An 18,173-nucleotide genomic window follows, 5' to 3' on the forward strand; every position below is an offset into this window, starting at 1 on the left:
GTGAGGTCTCTGGGTAATGGCCGGTGACTTTGTGGTATTTTATAGCGCTTGGGTATGGGACTGGCTTAATATCGAGGCTATTTTAATCGAGTTGGTACTGAAACTTCTTGGGAAAGAACAGATTGTTTTTGTTTCCCCAGCACAAGTCAAATGTTGATGTCTTTGCGAGAAGCTTCCATGTTGCTTCGCTCCAGACAGAGTGATCGATAAAATAATGTACTAGGCCAGGCCTATTTGTTTCCATCGCCAAATCGTAGGGAGTTATAGGAACAGCAAGCCAAAATGAATGGGCGTCTGATGCAAAAAACTCTTCCATATAAAAAAGCTCTATAATATGATATTTTAAAGAAACAAATAATTTCCGTGAAAATTGTTACTTTGCGTAGCTTAAGACTAAAATGAACTTTTATTACTGAAAATAATAATTAAGCAGTTACCATCTTCACCGTCCTTTGCCCCGATCTCTAGTCGGTCTCTTACTACCACATCTCCGGTTGCCACGGCATTCTAAAACTCCTCCTCAGACTTCAAAAATGTCTGCTCGTAACCACAATGACATGATACGGTTTGGTCTCTGCTACCTCATTTTTCTCTATCGGCTCATCAACCTTCTTATAGGTCTCTGCAGCTGGCAATGCCACCTTTTTGCACTATTGTGAAACACCGTCTCCACCATCCATCCATTAGATATAGGGAAACGTTTACATACGGTCGACCGGCCGAGCGTTCGGGCGGTCGCACCGCTCGTTCTCGCTGCAGGCCCACCTTATCCCTTCGTGGGTGTCTTCTTCCTTAATTTGCTGCCTCGCCTTTTCCCCTTCTTCGCCCACTATCCATGCGCTAGCTACAGCAGCTTCACGGCCCGCTCGGTGCCCAACCTTGCCCTCCACCGTGGCCGGCTAGCCCCTCTCACATCCGTCCCTCTCTTCAATTTTTGCATCCCCACTTGCTCCCTGCGGCCATGGCGCCCAACCCCACTGCCATGGAAGCCATGGTTGTGCGGCTTCGACCGTCGTCGTCCTCCTCGTCACGGCGACGCCATGGCCGTGCTGCAAGCTCCAGCCGCCATAATGGAACCATGTTTGCTGCGTACCCCGGCGGCACCCATGCATCACCGGAGACGGTTTTTGCTACAACCGACGGTCTGAATCACTGGAACCAGCGAGTGATCATGCTGGAACCATAGGGAGAGGGCGGTCGCCGGAGTTGTCCTGCGAGGGAAGCTGCGCCTTGTATGCAAGAAAAGCTACAACTAGCCTGCGGCGGAGCTGGAACCAACGGTGGAAAATGTTACAACCGGCTGTTAATTTTGCTGGAACCAGCTAGGCGGGGGCTGCGCCCAGCGAGTGAGAGAAGCCGCAACCGGCAGCGAAAAATGCTACAACCTGTGGCCTAGGTAGCTTCAACCGGCAACATAAAAAGTTTCAAAGAACAACGAAGAAGATGGTCGTCGGGGCACTTCCGCAAAATAAGCTGCAACCGGCGGCCTATAAAGCTACAACCGGCGACAGGAAAGCTTCAACCGAAAATACGGAGAAGCTGGTGGTCGGGGCACCGAGCACAAAAAAGCTGCAACCGCGGCCTAGAAAGCTTCAACCGGCGACTGGGAAAGCTTCAACCGGCTAATGGAGATTACAGCGAGGCGAGCTGGGAACTCGGTGCCCATGGTGACCATGGCGGGTGAGGAGGAGATGCGGCTGTGATGGCGGCCGGCGGTGACAACGCCGGGTAGCTGGCGAGGACGGGGCTCAGGACGAGCAAGGCGGCGCGTGGTGGCTGGCGAGCGCGGCGTCGTACAAGGCGAGGCGGAACGAAGAAGACGAACGCGAGGGGTTCCAATCGAACGGTCGCGTGTGGCTGAATCAAGCGGCTGGGGGCAGACCGGCCAAAATTTCTCTCTCTCTCTCTCTCTCTCTCTCTCTCTATATATATATATATATATATATATATATATATATATATATATGCTGGGAACAGTTGCCTTAGATATATCGGCTTTTCCTCTCGGTATGGAGCATGAAGATTTCTCTCTCTCTCTCTCTCTCTCTCTCTTAGAGTGCCGCTTACCTTCACCAGCTCTGACATTTTCGCGTGTTCCCTGCATAGTACCTCTCTTTTTCATGTATTTCAAGGGTCAGGCCTCTGGCAGAAAATACACATTGGGCTAGAGGGATGTACCAATATATTGTACTACATTATCACAATGTCTCATGTAAGAAAATTTCCTTCTAACGTGTGAGCAATGGTGTCAGCAAGTGTAATTTCATTTTCTTTTTTGGTGAGCAATTCGATACATTTGAGCTTTCCACAGTAATATAAAATAACTGTGGTAAAACATCTGAAAAACCTAATCCCCTTCGCGTGTAATTGCTTCCTTGGGCAATTGCTTGTGAACAATTGTTTCAAATTCTTCCATACTCCTATTAGTAGAGTCCGGTTAAAAGCATGAGAATACCTATCGTGTCTATGTACTTTTAATGTGAACTCATTTGTAGCATACTAATATCCTAAACCAGAGTACACACCATGGGACATCGATTCGTTAACTTTTTTGTAAAAAAAAATACTTGTCATGGTTTTCCAATCACATTGACTCATGGGTCATGGCAATGCTGCAAAAAGAGCCAAGAGAAAGAAACATTTAAGTGCGCGCAAGGATGCTCAATAAGGTGGTCGATGAGGCATACAGGAGGGGTGCCAATGGTGCCAATACGTCCATGTCCCTGTACGAGCTTATGACGTCCACCACCACGACAAGAGGGATTCCGTTGCCAATACGTCCATTGATGCACGGCTCAACAGAAGAAGCATTGCCAATACCTTGCGTGTTTCCATGGCCACACAGAGGGATTTTAAGACATGGACGTATTGGCAATGGAATAAGCAGCAATGACAAGAGGGATTGCAAAGCGTTGGAGGGAAAAACTTAGTTACTGAAGTTATTTGGATAATGTTCTATTGGTGATTGTTATATATCTTATAATAACTAGAAGTGATTATGTTATCTTGCTATACTTTGCTAATACTTTGTTATGATGATGGAATTTGAAGGGTGAGGCACATTTAAGAGAAAAAATGCAGCGAAACATTCAAAATTTCGCCCTACAGAGCCAACCCAGCTGCACAATCCAGTGATGTTGCAACACACTCACCGTAAAAATGGATGTTGTGACGTAATTATGGTTATTGTGGTAGCGGTCATGGATGTGTCGCGCTGATTTGTCGTATCCCAATCCTTAAAACAAGTGAATCCCTTTCATGACATGGTGATGTCCTAAAACGAGTAGTCACAAAAAAGGACATAGTTTCCTTTTTAGGGTTGCATCTTCAGTTTTTTTCTTTTGAGAAATGATAGAAGACCTTACTTCTTCTTTTATTATAAGAGAAGGCCTTAACTCTTCAACATTTAATTTGTTCAACGAACCACATGAACAAGATGAGCCTTGTGAGAGCGGGAAGAAAGACTGAATCCATATTTGACTATGTTGATCATAACACCCAGAACAAACATGGTAGGAATAGTTCTACTTCCGATGCCTCCTAATCCTAAGTATGAGCAATATGCATGCATCCTCACAAGCTATGATTACCACCCATATTCTAAAAACAAAAGCTATGATTACCACCCAAAACTCACAAGACGGGTTGTGGAAGCATGTGTACTACTTGTGACATTCATGAGTTGTTTGATTTATACTAGTAGGAGTTTTGTCTTCTGGTAGGTAGTTCTAAATAATAGTTTTCGCTTTTATTCTGCCCATCTCAAGAGTCCACGAAGGGTGTGGAAGCCAATTTGAGATTTGTAATCATGTTTCTTTGTCAGTGCGAATTGTTTTTAGCAAAAGAATCGAATCCCTAGATCTTCATTTCAATGAAGAAGCACTCGGACTAGGATGGTGAACGTCTAAGACATGGTGTCCCATCCAGTTATATGTATTAGATTACAGATCACATTCAAAATACATGACTGCAATTTGTCAATTTTCAAAGAAATTCATTTGATCGTTTTGGTGATTTTGACTGAACACGAGTCTTTCCACAATCGAAATTCGCAAGTACCGATTTGCAGTGTCAAATTGAAGAGATGGTGGGCACACTAATTAATAGGGAGAAAACAAGGAGAGGACCACCTTGTCACCACGTATATAGTATCACCACTGGCCAGTGAGGAATAAACATGGAAGAAGTTAGCTCATCTATGATTTTACTAGACTGGATTAAAGCATATGAACCATGTGACTTAATTTATGGTGTAAAAATATATTTCTTGGAAGATATCTTTGTTTTAGGCAGAGAAGATATTAGATCAACCATCTGAGTACGATCCGTTGTTATAAAGCATGTGCTGACATCTATCGTTGCATGTAGCTAGTCATAGTCTCTAGTTCTCTTCTCGCAAAAAAGAAGTCTCTACTTCTCTACTTCTCTGCCCATCCATGTTCTATCTCTCTACCCATGATAGCACCCAAACAAACAGAACTAGTCATGCACTCATGTTTTAGGAGAGAAAGAGCAGTACAAAAGGAGCAAACCAGGATTATTTAAGTGGAGTTGGACTCATCCGTGGAAATGGGAGGTATCTGGAATTCTGGATGCACATACCTTGCTGAAACTTAGTTGAACATTGTGCTAGGAACTACGACAAGCCGCGAGGGACAAGTGCAAGGATGATCTTCCAATGGAGTTTCTGCAATGAGGTGTGGGGAAGTAGCACCCTATTGTTGGCTTGCACGGAGGACTACTGCTGGAGCTGGACGCAAAGAGCGCAGAGCTGCAGAGCTGCAGACTAGGCATTCTCCGCAGCAGACCACCTCGATGAACACTGATGAACGCCTAGTTTGCATGCAATGGTGCTGGAAGCAGACCACCTCGACAAACACTGATGAACGTCTGGGTTGCATGAAGTGTCGCCGGTAGCAGACCACCTCGACGAACACTGGTGAAGTTGTGCTGACGAACAACGGTAGCAACCATCTGGGATGCGAGCAGCTCGAAGCCAGGTTTGCAACTGCAACTAGCTAGAGATCCACGAGCATCCTCCATCTACTGGATCAAAACGTAGAAACAAGAGCAAGGACACCAATATATATGTTGTATCTAAAGCACGATCCAACCTGATCTTGTGGCTAGCATTGATCCGCTTGCACTCCTTTTTTTTTGATCGGAACTACGGACTGCCCGCCTGAAGTTAACATTCAGGGAGTTACATAGGATGAAGAAGAGTCAATTACACTGGTGGTGCTAGAACTTGACGCCAACGATCACTTTGGTGATATAACTTGTGGTGTACATCGAAGTGGTGCAAAAACTTGATTTTAACGTGCAAATACAGTGCTTATCTCGTTTGTATACGGAATCAGCCACTGGACCGGGAGAAGGGGGCGCATGGGAGGGGTGACAGTTTGCACACAAAAAAGCTCCTGTTCACGTGGGAGGGGTTACAGTTTTCTACCTCTATGAGAAGTGGGTCCCGCCTATCCATATTTTTAATAATTTAAATATAAGCTGTGTGTATAATATTTATTTATTCATTAAACTTTTTTATTTAATAAACATTTTAAATTTTATTAAATTTTCATATTAAGTAAATATTTTTTATATATTACACCGATATATATTTATATATTTTTATTTATTAATAATAGTTTGTATATATAATATTTATATCTCACAAATATTTGAACATAATTTTTATTAATTCCGTTTTTAAATCAATTTTGAAAACAAACAGGTGCAAATGGGCCGCACTATTTGCAGCCATTTAAGCTCCACATGTGCTCCGGTAAAATACATGTAACGTTGTTATCCATGTTGAACAAGCTATGGCGATTGGTTGAGTGGCTAGCCTGGTTTTTGCTAGTTGTAGGTCGAGGGTTCAATGCCTAGTAGCCACGCTTTTCCTTTAATTTTTGCTCTCTTCTGACAAAGCGGGACCCATTGGTCATAGAGTTTAAAACAACATGTCACCTCTCCCAGGTAACAGCGTTTTTTTTTATGAAAGAACATATTTCGAGGGTGTTTTCGAAAAAATCAGGCCACACGCCCCTTCTCTCTGGTCCAGTGGATGACAGCGGGCCCCACGTCAAAACCAAGTTTTTGCATCACTTCAATGTACACCACCACTTCTAACACCAAAAGTGACCGTTTGCGCCAAGTTCTAGCACCATCAGTGTAATTGACTCTGTGCAGAAAAAGAAAGATTACAAAGAGATAGTCCCCCAAACAAAGAGCAAATGATAGCTTAAATTCTCGTTGATAAATGGTACAATATGATGCCCCAATCCTTTAGAAGGGTCTGCTTGAGAGCGTTTTAGCTGTGATTATACCATAACAGTAAATCCTCTGCAAATCACCATAGAATGACGTATAGATCCTCATCATGAGCATGGAAGACCATAGCATTTCTCTGCTTCCAGATACACCAAAGACTGGCAATAGCAACTGTGGAGCAAACATTATCCATCGAACAGTTAGCCCAAAGATCTTGAATGCATTCGACTTCAGGAGGAGAAGTAAGTTGTCCCAAATTAACTTGACGGAGTGGCGGTCCAAAAGTGACTCGCGTTTTTTGGCTCATCACAAAATTGTCAAGTATCGGAGGTCAACATACGGGAAATTGAAAGAGGGGGGGGGGGGGGGGGGGGGGGAGGGGGGGGACATTGTTGAAAAAAAAGTAAAATTGTGGAACAAAACAATATCTTCTCACGCTATGTGATGTACTGATGTTAGCTGGGCCGCCCAATCGAGCGATGTTGCAACAAGCTCACCGTCATGATGGATGTTTGTGATGCAATTAGGATGACATGGCGAACCAATCTGTGGTTGGATGGTTAGAGGGACTGTGGTATCCCCAGTCCACCAGGGTTCAAGTCCTGGTGCTCGCATTTATTCCTGGAATTATTTCAGGATTTTCGGCGATGCGCATTCAGTGGGAGGAGATGTTCCCGTCAATGACGAGGTGCCTATGGTGACTTCGTAAATTTCAAGATGATATGCCGGCTCAGTCTGTCTTTCGGAGGTGCTCATAGGGGTAGAGTGTGCGTGTGTGCGTTCATAGGGATGAGTGTACGCGCGTGTATATGAGCGCTTGCGTCTGTACTGTGTTAAGAAAATTAGGCTGACATGACTCTCAAAAAAGTAATTAGGCTGACATGAGCACATTAATGTGTCAACCAGTATTCCAAACTAAAAAACTGAAACAAGTGTGTTACATAGTGATCACGATGCATCGACACCTGTTGCGACAATTTCGGCGTCAGCACTGGCGGATCTCGTGGTTTGGTCAAATCAAATGCCTAGGCCGCCCGATGATGGGGCCTCTCGGGCTGTGTCCCTGCAAGGTGGGCCCACGTCACCGCACCTGCTGCAGGGTGGGGCCATGTTGCATGGTGCACCGCTGGAACAAATGGTGCGCCAGGCAGACCTGACCCTACGTCCAAGGGTTATTCATTGGTGGGTCCGATCGGCTGGAAACCATATCATTACTATCGCATCACCTCCCCGATCGGTGATTGTTCTTCATCAGCCCTCCGACACGGAGGCTCTTCGCTGCCTTGCGTCTTCAATGGCTGATCGCTCCGCCCATGCTCCAACGGGAGAACCCCCCCCCCCCCCCCCCCCCCCCCCCCCCCGGTGGTGTCGGCTGCTGTGGTTGCTCCAGCCGCGGTGACAACCCCCGGCTCAGGCTCAGGCTACTGTTGACACGCCACCTCCTCTACTCTCTTTTTTGAGAAATCTCGCATTCATTTATTGAACAATATTCAAGGGTACAACCTGGTTCAGGGGAATACCCAGCCATAGGTGGCGCCCTATTTCTAAGTTTCATGCAAATTTTACGAGATTGTGTCCTTCATAATTGAAGCTCCTATGCTGATGAATATAAACACAAGACTTGAAAACGCTCACACGATCAATAATTTCTGCGATGATGGCTCTGTTTCTACCTCAAGCACGTTGATAACTCCCAAGCAGTCTGATGCGACATGTGAGCGATTAAGATTCAGATCATCAGCTAATGAAAGTGCCTCCCTGGCAGCAAAAGACTCCAGTACTTGATGCTTCTCTTGACACCCCACCTCCTCTACTTTTTTTTTGAGAAACCCCGCCTCTTCTACTTGATGTATCCGGGGTGCTCACTAAAGATAAAAGGCCCAACATGGGGTGCTCGCTAAAGGTAAAAGGCCCACCTCCCGCTACGAAGAAATCATCTTTTCTGGACACCTCGTCCTCACCAAGAGGCCTTGTTGGTAGTAGGGGCTACAAACTAATTTAGTGTAGAGTCCTAAAAATAATAATTTAGTGTAGAGAATACAAGGGCAGGCACTATGGAGTCATGATATGGCATGGAAGTGATCAATAGTTGGAAAAAAGTACTTATGAAGTTTAAAACAGAACTCATTATATGAATTTTAAGATATGTTTTGGTCCATTCTATGTTGTGAAGTTAGACATGCAAGTGTTTGAGATTTTGAGTTCATTATCTCTATCTTTATGTCTTTGCAAAAAAAATCTTTATCTCCATCTCTATATCTATATCTATACCTAATAATAAAGGTGATATTGCTTCTGCCGTACGTCACCAAAATTGCCCCTAAAGTTGTAAAATATTACCCACTGAGAAGTGATAAAAAAGTTTCACACAGGGGCTGTCTAGGGTTGCCCATGCAGTACGAACTTTCTATACTGCACTCTGCGCATTAGGAGAAGACAGAGCACACATGTTTGGGCCGGCCCATGCACAGGCAGCATGTTTTTCAAATTTCGTTTCTTATTTTTCGTTTTCTTTCTTTGTCTTTTTTTTTCTTCTTTAAATAATTTGGGACCTCAAAAAGTTTCCAAAAATTGAAACAAGAGAATTTTGAAATAAATTGTTTAATCATTCATAAATGTTTATGGAATCAGAAAATGTTTGTGGTTTGTAAAAAATGTTCATAATTCTGAAACAAATGTTTGGGAAATCAAAAAATGTTCATAATTTCTTTTATTTCGTGTATTAATTTTTTCTATTGAAATGAAACAAAATTTCGCCAATTCAAAAAAAAATGATCACGTATTGAAAAATATCCTAAATATTAAAAAATTGTTCGTTACTTACAAAATAGTTTATTGATTCATAAAACATTAACTTATTCAAAAAATGATCACGCATTTCATAAAATGTATGTTAAATAAAAAAAATGTTTGTGAACTTCAAACATTGTTCCACCAATTGCCAAAAAAAATTGTTGATTCTATAAACATTCGCCTATTCAAGAAAAATGTTTTAGAAATTGTTCACATTTTTTTAGAAAATGTTTGCAAAAAGTATAAAATGTTCATGGATTCAAAAAATGTTCATGGTTTTAGAAAATGTTCAAAAATCTCTAAATATATTCACGAATTTGAAAAAATTCATGATTTTGGATATGTTCAGGAGTTGAAAAAAATGTACATTATTTTTCGAAAATATTTCACGATTTCATGAAAGTGGGAGTGATAGTTTATCTTGGTGATGAGGAAAAATATGGTCATGGCCATTGGGATTATGATTTTTTTTATTCTGTTGCAATGCACGGGGCGTTTTGCTAGTATATCTATATCTATACCTAATAATAATTGTGCTATTGTTTCTTATGGTACGTCACCAAAATTGCGCCCCAAGTTGCTAAATAGTACTCACCAATGCTACCTATAGGTGATAAAAAATTATTTGACACAGGGAAATCCCTCGCCTGGCCCGCTTCATACAGTAGGGAGCTCATATACTGCGCTCTGCGCCATGGGAACAGATGCATCGAGCCCGTTTGCGCCGGCTAATGTCCAGGCAGCCTTTTTTGTAAATTTCCTTTTTTTCCTTTTTTTCTTTTTCCTTTTTATTTTTTCTTCTTTAAATAATTTGGGACTTCAAAAAAGTTGTAAAAAGTAAAAAAATGGAGAATTTTGAATTGATTTTTTAATAAACCATCAAATGTTTTTGGATTTGAAAAATGTTTGCAATTTTGTAAAAAAAAGTTTGATTATTGAAAAAAGTTTGCAATTATGAAAATAAATGTTAGAGAAATCAAAAAAATGTTCATGATATTTTAAAACGCTTGTTTATTAAATAATATTAATGAAATCGAACAAAATTTCCCAATTCAAAAATTGTTCATGAATGGGAAAATATCCTAAAAACTAAAAAATTGTTTGTGTCTTACAAAATAGTTTATTCATTGATTTAATGTTCGGTGACTCAAAAATAATCATGCATTTCAAAAAATGTTCGTTAAATAAAAAAACTGTTTGTGAATTTGAAAAATGGTTGCACCAATTTCTTAAAAATGTTCGTCGATTCTTGAAATGTTCTCTGATTCAAGAAAATTGTTTAATAAAATGATCGCCATTTTAAAAAAATGTCTGCAAATATTATAAAATATTCATCAATTCAAAAAATGTTCTTGATTTACAAAATGTTCCAAAATTTGTAAAGTGTTCACGAATTTGAAAAATATCACAATTTCAAATATGTGCACGAGTTTAAAAAATGTTCATGATTTCATGAAATTGAGAGTGATAGTGTATCTCGGTGATGCAGCAAAATATGGTCATGGCAATTGGAGATTATGATTTTTTTCCCTCCCGTTGCAACGCACGGCCCTTTTGCTAGTATTACCTAAAAAACGAAACGTTCCATTTCCTCTCTTGCGTCCTCCTTCATCCGACTATATTCCTTCGCCAGTTCATACACCTGCTCCCCTTCGTTGGTTTCTCTTCATCACCCTTAGCGTACACAAAGGCAGAAAAAACCTGAAAACAATACGACACACGAACCGACCAGGAAAGGTCCCCCAAAATGTATCTTCACGCAAATCCAAACTATCGATCGGCTCCCATCCCCATGCGGCCGCCCCGCCAGCGTATGCCCTTCGTCTGCCAACTTTTCCGGTAGTCACTGCAACCAGAGGTGCCGCTTCCTTCATTCTCGCCCCTTCCCCCTTGTACGCGATCCGCCACCAAGGAGGACCGTCGCCATGGATGTGCATCCCATGACATTGTCATCTTCATCTGCTTGCACCTCCTCATCCTATGTCCTCAACCAAGACCATAGTATCCTGCCTATGCCGCATGTCTACAACAATTTGCTAGGTACAATGGAGCTTCACCATGGACGTGGTGCTCATCAAGATCGATGCCTCCGAGGACCACGACCTCACACGGGCCCACAACATCATGACTTACCGTCATCTTCTATCGATGGCGCCCCCAGGGACTACTACGGCGAGCACTGGTTCATTGATTTCTACAGATATTATTACTTTATACATGCATGAATTTCATTTGCTTTCTGAAATATTTATGAACAAAGCAAACATCCAGTATAAGGTGTAACAGTGTACTTGTATTAGGTGTTTCAGTTGAATAGAATAAAGACAAATTTCTTTCATTCATTGTGCAAAAAAAGTACACTAGCTAAGTACTCCCTCCGTTCCCTAATATAAGACCTTTTAGCTATTTCAAAATATTGACCACATACATGCTAAAATGAGTGAACAATCATACTAAAATGTGTCTACATACATACGAATCAAAAAAAAGCTAAAAGGTCTTATATTAAGGAACGGAGGGAGTATATTGCAAATGTTCAGCCGATGAGCTGAGAAAGTTTGCACGGAAGTACTGCTTGCTCACTTGCCCAGCTTCTTGTCCAATTCGTGATGATATTACTGGTTTGACTTTACTCGTGCCACTTGATGCTGCACCCGACACTACAGGAACAGGAAACAATTGTTGGGAAACTAACAAAGTGAATCGAAGACATGTGAAAACATGCTCAGCTTCTACTCCCTCCGTTCCTAAATATAAGTCTTTTTAGACATTCAAATAGACTACAAGATACGGATGTATGTAGACATATTTTAGAGTGTAGATTCACTCATTTTGCTTCGTATGTAGTCACTTGTTGAAATCTCTAGAAAGACTTATATTTGGGAACGGAGGGAGTACTTGACTAGATATACCTTCGTTTTTGGTAGAAAGGCAATTCTTGGCCACTAAGTACACAGTCGATTGCACGGCTTAAATCCCTACAAATTGAAAATGGGTAAGAGCACAGGGTAACCTGGAGTGTTTGTGCATCGGTTTTACAATAATGTACCTTCCAGTGACTGGCACATTGTTACTGGGTCTTGAATCATCAAACTGCCCGTGGTAAAAAAGTTCAAATTTCCTTTGCTCATCCTGGCACAAAGTTTAGATAAACAAGAAATCAGGCACAGCGTGATACAAGAAAGCCGAGACACTGGACATATAAGCCTCATGAATTCATAAATCATGAACATCCGAGTTGATGATGTTACCTTTTTGAACAAGTAGAACTCCGGTGTGCAGACTGCTCGAAAAGCCTTAGCAACTTCTTGGGACTGCAAGGTCCAGTAGTAACAATCAAAGTAAGCAAAGCGTTGGAGAGATCACAGGGACTGCATCAGGAAGCAAATATAGTGGGCAGACCTCATCATACAAATAAGGAAAAGAGTACTTAAATTTTTTTGCCTCCTCAGCCATGTACTCGGGACCATCCTGCAGAGTCACAAGATTAATTTGTGTACGAAGGGGAAAACATGACAAGTTGCATCAACCATATTGGAATAACATGTCCAACAGCAGGTTTAGTGAGCACCACAGACCAATCCACCTACTTTGATAGCACAAAATCGTTCAGGGATTTTAATGTAAAAACACATGCACAGAGCTAGACAAAAAGCATCACAATATGTAACTCGAACAAGCAAAGAACAAAACGAAGCATCTCCCTAACTGAATGTTTACTACAGCAATCCTTACAAATACGCACAGCAACTTGAACTGAGACGGTACACATACTATGAGTTGAAAATATTTCTAACACATCACTGTGAAACAGAAGCTCATGACAACTTGGCATCAAACCTATCATCTTAGGGCCAGCAGAAATAACTACATGACTAAAGACAAATAACCAAGAGCTGAGAATGTCTATATATATATAGCTTGGACAACAGAACTTTTAGTAACACAAACTTTTATATCTGTGGGGCAAACTAACGAGTAAGTTAAGAGACTACAACAACAACATAGATATATCTGTGGTAAAAGTACTATTTATCCAAGATAGTAGCGAGTCATTTTAAATAATATCAAAGATTAGACAGTTTGCAGAAAAACAAAGGCATCATGTAATGCAATTCAATTAAAAAAAACTGAATTAGAAAGAAAGCGCAGAATAAGTTTTTTTATTGCAAGGCTCAACATAGTTAATTGTTTCTTCTGAAATGGGAGCATGTTTGTTCACGACATTATTCCAGTTAACTATAATCATTTTATTAGCTGGATTGCTTTAATCATAAATTAAAGTAATATGAATTTTCTGACAAAATCCTTTTAAGTTCTCTGGAAGAAAGGCCCTGGTTAAAGTACATAGAAAGGAACTGAAAGCTATTTATGCTTGTTGGTTGTAAGATGTAAAGCCTAACCTTGGGATATGTCACAATTGAATTTGAGGATATGGCAATAGAAGCAAGTCCTTTCTGCATTGCATCGTACCAATGTCAATTTAAGGCTAAAAGCACAAATTGAAAAGAAATTTTCAGCTGGTCTTCCAATGTGCTTACCTCGATGTAAAACGAAGTGAGCTTAGCAATATCTTTTTTCAGATGTTTTACAAACGGACAGTGATTGCATATGAACATAACCTGAAAGAAAGACAAAGTTGATGAATGAGTTGGTTAGTCAGCGAACAATAAGCACGAGCGTGTGTCTGTTTGTACACCTGAGTAGATATATGACACTTCAAAAACAAATGTTTACTAACCAACCGGCTAATCAAACATTTCAATTAAGATGGGATGTGGCAAGAGTTGCTACGTGGCAAATATCTTCCTTCTAAGTCCCTTTCACAAGTTGCGGCGAAATTTCCCTTTAAGGAAATGTCTAACGGTAAATTGATATACCTATGCAACTAAACATCTATTGGACCCCACAATTGGACGAGCAGAAAGATAGCCAACGAGTGCACAATCACTGCCCCCTAGTCTAACAGAAGGTAACGAGTGCTGAACAGAAATCATGCACGCTTTATTTTTTTCAGTCGTCGTTAAAGTGAACTGTGCATCTATTGCGCAGATTAACCAAAAAAAAAATCACTGACCAGCAAAGCAGGGCTGGCCTCGAAGTCATCCAGTGTCCAGATTTTCCCTGTCAGGGGCTCTGGGAGCTGCATGGTCACCAACAAGAAACCATAAATAACAGCACAGCAACAACATCAGGTTTTAATCCTGATTAATCATGGGCTAGAAATCGAAAAGGCAAGTGCTTAAAGCGATGAAACGACCTCAAACTGGGGGGGGCGCAGAAACCGTCGGAGACGTGGGTCGACTCCAACCTGGCTGCAAGCATCCGGAGATATGGCGTAAACTTTCAAACAGCAACAACGCGTCAAATAAGTGTGTTCCATAACTTCAACCAAATAATGAAACTCAGCCGAAACTGATGTAAAGCCAGAGCTACTTCTGGCTACTGGAGCCCTACCTCCCCTATCCCACTCTCATTAGGTTGTAACCACTTGATTCTTTATCTTAATGTTAATGAAAAGACAGAACCCCTACCGTTTAGCCTCAAAACCATAGTTAATCATAGAATCGGGTATCATAAATGATATCTGCACCTATATTGTAACCAGATCACATACATTACAAGCCTAACCGTATTATAAGCTCCTAAATCGTAATCTTATTCAGGACAAGCTCCCAGAGAGCAGAGAGACAGCCTGTCTTTATCCTCAAAGTTTACAATGCATACATCATCAGTGCATCAATGAAAGAATTGATAAGAGGACAAATTTGAGGAGGACAAAAGACTTGCCTTTCGATGGCGTCTTCTGGGTCATGGCGGGAGAGGGGGCGTCGTAGAAGGGCCTTCGCCGGGAGAGGGCCGGGGGCCCTCACCGGGGGAGAGAGCGTCGGGGAAGGAGGCGTCGAGGGTGTCGCCGGGATAGGGGCCGTCGATGGGAGAGGCGACGCCGCGAGAGAGGATGTCGCCGGGACAAGGAGGCGGCGAGGGCGTCGCCGGGAGAGGGAGCGAGTCAACCAGCGGTCGCCGTCTGCTTAGTCGCAGCCGCCAGCCGTCATGGCAATACGTTTTTGGGCTGTGGAGGGGTTCGGTACGGCTAGGTTAAGATGGAAACCGGGCCGCGCGGAATTGGGCTGAAATTTTAGCCCAGACGGGAGGAGAGAAAAAACGCTAACGCTAGAAGGGGCCACGATTTAGCGCTAAAAGTCCATTAGGCCATTAACGGTTCTTTTGGGTTGGCGTTAAAATGCTATAGCCGGAAAAAATGCTGGAGGCTTTCCGGCAATGTTTGTTTAGTGGTAGAAGACTTTTTGTCGATTACTTGGTACCTATAATAATTTCGTCAATCATAAAATGTTGTGTCGGCTCAATATTTTGAAAGTCCTCATAAGGGTAATGGTGTGCGTGCTTGCGTTAATATGGGTGAGTGTATGCTCGTGTTTGTTAGCATTTTGCGATTGTACCATGTTAAATAAAAACTATGCTCAAAACGAGACATGGAGAATCTACTATTTGGATGATCTATAACCTAGTTAGGAATTTAAACCCTAACCAATGCCCCTTTTTTATTTATCAAAGCATGTTTTTTTGAAGAAAAGGGGTTTCCCCCCACCCCATTTTTATTAAAAACGGGGCAAAGCAAGTCATAGCGACCGTTTACAATGCACGAGTTTACCAAAGATGGCAAACCGGAGAAAAAGTCTGGCTCGCAAAAGCGCTCAAGGTTCAACCACACCTAAACCAGCTAGCAAGGAAAGAGCATCGCCACGCAGGGCATCATCATAGTTCAACGGACAGGCATTACAGATAGCAAAACCCATCTTTCCGCATGAGAAATCATCCTGAGTGGCTTTTCAGCGCACTGTCGCCCCGAGTCTTCTTTGAGCAGGCCCTCAGTTCCCATCCCAGGCGATCCTTAGCAGCTCGCCTCTTCTATGGTCCAGATGTTGGAGGCAGCGACGAAGCAGCGTTGATTGATCGCCGTCGCACAGGATCTTCCATTGATGTATATAAGAACCAATTCTCCCCAAGATTGCCCGAGTGCTTGTCCATGGCACGCCCTGAAAACACATATCATTACGCATGGTCCAAATGCCCCAAATGGTGGCAACACAGGCAATATTTACAACAGTTTTCTTGTTATTCATGTTCCAGAAGGAAGATAATTCAAGCATATTCTTAGGGAAAATGAAGCCAAAAGTATCAGCAACATCCATCCAAACTTGTTTGGCCACCACACATTCAAAGAACAGATGGTGAACAGATTCATTTTCATTACAGAATAAGCAACTTAAATCTTCTACTACCCTCCTCTTGTTCAGGTTATCTCTAGTAAGAATTTTATTATTGAAAGCTAACCACATGAAGACCAAATATCTGTTAGGCACCACAATTTTCCAAAAACTTCTCCAAATAGGGGTACTCACACCCCCCCCAGTTGATCATGTTATAGCAAGATCTGACTGAGTAAATCCCAGACGGCTCCAATAACCAGGTAGGTTGGTCCTCCTCAGTGGACAAGCTCTTAGTGGAAATGACTTGAATGAGATTATCCCATCTGTCTATAAAGCTCTCATCAACACACCTATTAAAGGTGAGTTTGAGTGTGAGACCATCCCACACTTCAGCAACCACACACTGTTGTTGCTGGCAGATCTCATACACCTCCCAAAATTGAGTTTTCAGGGAAGAATCCCCCACCCAAGTATCATCCCAGAAACTAATCTTGTCTCCTTTTCCCAAATTCCATCTAAAGAAAGGTCTAATGCCTTCCAGAGCCCAGGTCACTCCTTTCTAAAAAGGGGAGCCTACACCCTGCTTAGCCCACAACAAGTTAGGTTTATTAGGTTTATATTTATGATCAATCAGTCTCACCCAATCTTTATCCTGATCCATGAAGTATCTTTTAGCCCAAGAGGCTGATAAAGCCATATTAAATTCTCTTAAATTGGGAATCCCCAAACCACCAAAATCTTTCTTCTGAGAAATCAGGCCCCAATTAGCAAGATGGTATTTATGTTCTTCACCCGAATCCCCCAGAAGAAATGTGCCATCTGAGAAATGATGGCTTTGATGGCCCATTTAGGGAATTTAATCACAGACATGAAATACATAGGAATACTAGCAATGCATGCTTTAAGTAGAATTAGTTTTTCCTCATAACTGAGCAATCTCCCTTTCCATCCACTAATCCTTTTCATAATTTTGTCAATAATATATTGGATATCCTCCCTCCTCAGTTTAAGATAATGGAGAGGTACTCCCAGGTACTTAAGGGGGAACTCCCCCAACTTGCAGCAAAAAATTTGAGACAGTAGCTTAGCCTCCTCTTCATTCATATTAACTGGCACTACTTCACACTTATCATAGATGATTTTCAACCCAAATAGGTTTTCAAAATAGGCGAGCAGCCATTTTAAGTTCTTTACATATTCAGGATTGGGATTCAGAAAGAGTATTGTGTCGTCGGCATACTGTAAACAAACGAGTCCACGTGGGATAATGCGGGGAACAATCCCCGAGATGATGTTGTTGTTCACAGCCTTCATCAGCATGCGCGAAAAGACATCAGCCACCAGGTTGAAGAGCATGGGGGAGCTAGGATCACCTTGTTTCAATCCTTTCCCACCCATAAAATAGGGACCTAACACATCATTGATCTTAACACAGAAAGAACTATTTTGCAAAATAGATATATTCCATCTAACCCATTTTGCTCCAAAGCCTCTAGAAGTTAACATTTCAACTAGGAAATCCCAGTTTACCCGGTCGTAGGCTTTTTCATAGTCCAGCTTGAGGACAACCCCAGCCTCTCTGGATTTGTGTACTTCGTGGATAGCTTCATGGGCAGTGACCACACTTTCAAGTATGAATCTGCCTCTCACAAAAGCAGATTGGCATGGGGATAGCAACCTATGTCCCACAGGGGAAACCCTATTTGTCATAGCTTTACTAAAAAAATTCACAGAACAGTTACTAAGACAAATGGGTCTGAATTTTTTCATATTTTTGGCATGAGGTTCTTTGGGAATAAGAGTGACAATGGAATAGTTTAGCCTCTGGATATCCAAGGATCCATTCTCAAAGTCTCTGACCAATGCCATAAAACCACC

At 41.9% G+C, this 18,173-nt stretch overlaps 1 pseudogene; it reads right to left on the reverse strand.

The window, feature by feature from the left end:
* Positions 1-11,336: 11,336 nt before the first annotated feature.
* Positions 11,337-14,836, reverse strand: LOC123075624 (uncharacterized; annotated as a pseudogene).
* Between the last annotated feature and the right edge of the window lie 3,337 nt (positions 14,837-18,173).

This window comes from Triticum aestivum, chromosome 3D (assembly GCF_018294505.1).
Source record: "Triticum aestivum cultivar Chinese Spring chromosome 3D, IWGSC CS RefSeq v2.1, whole genome shotgun sequence".
NCBI lineage: Eukaryota > Viridiplantae > Streptophyta > Magnoliopsida > Poales > Poaceae > Triticum > Triticum aestivum.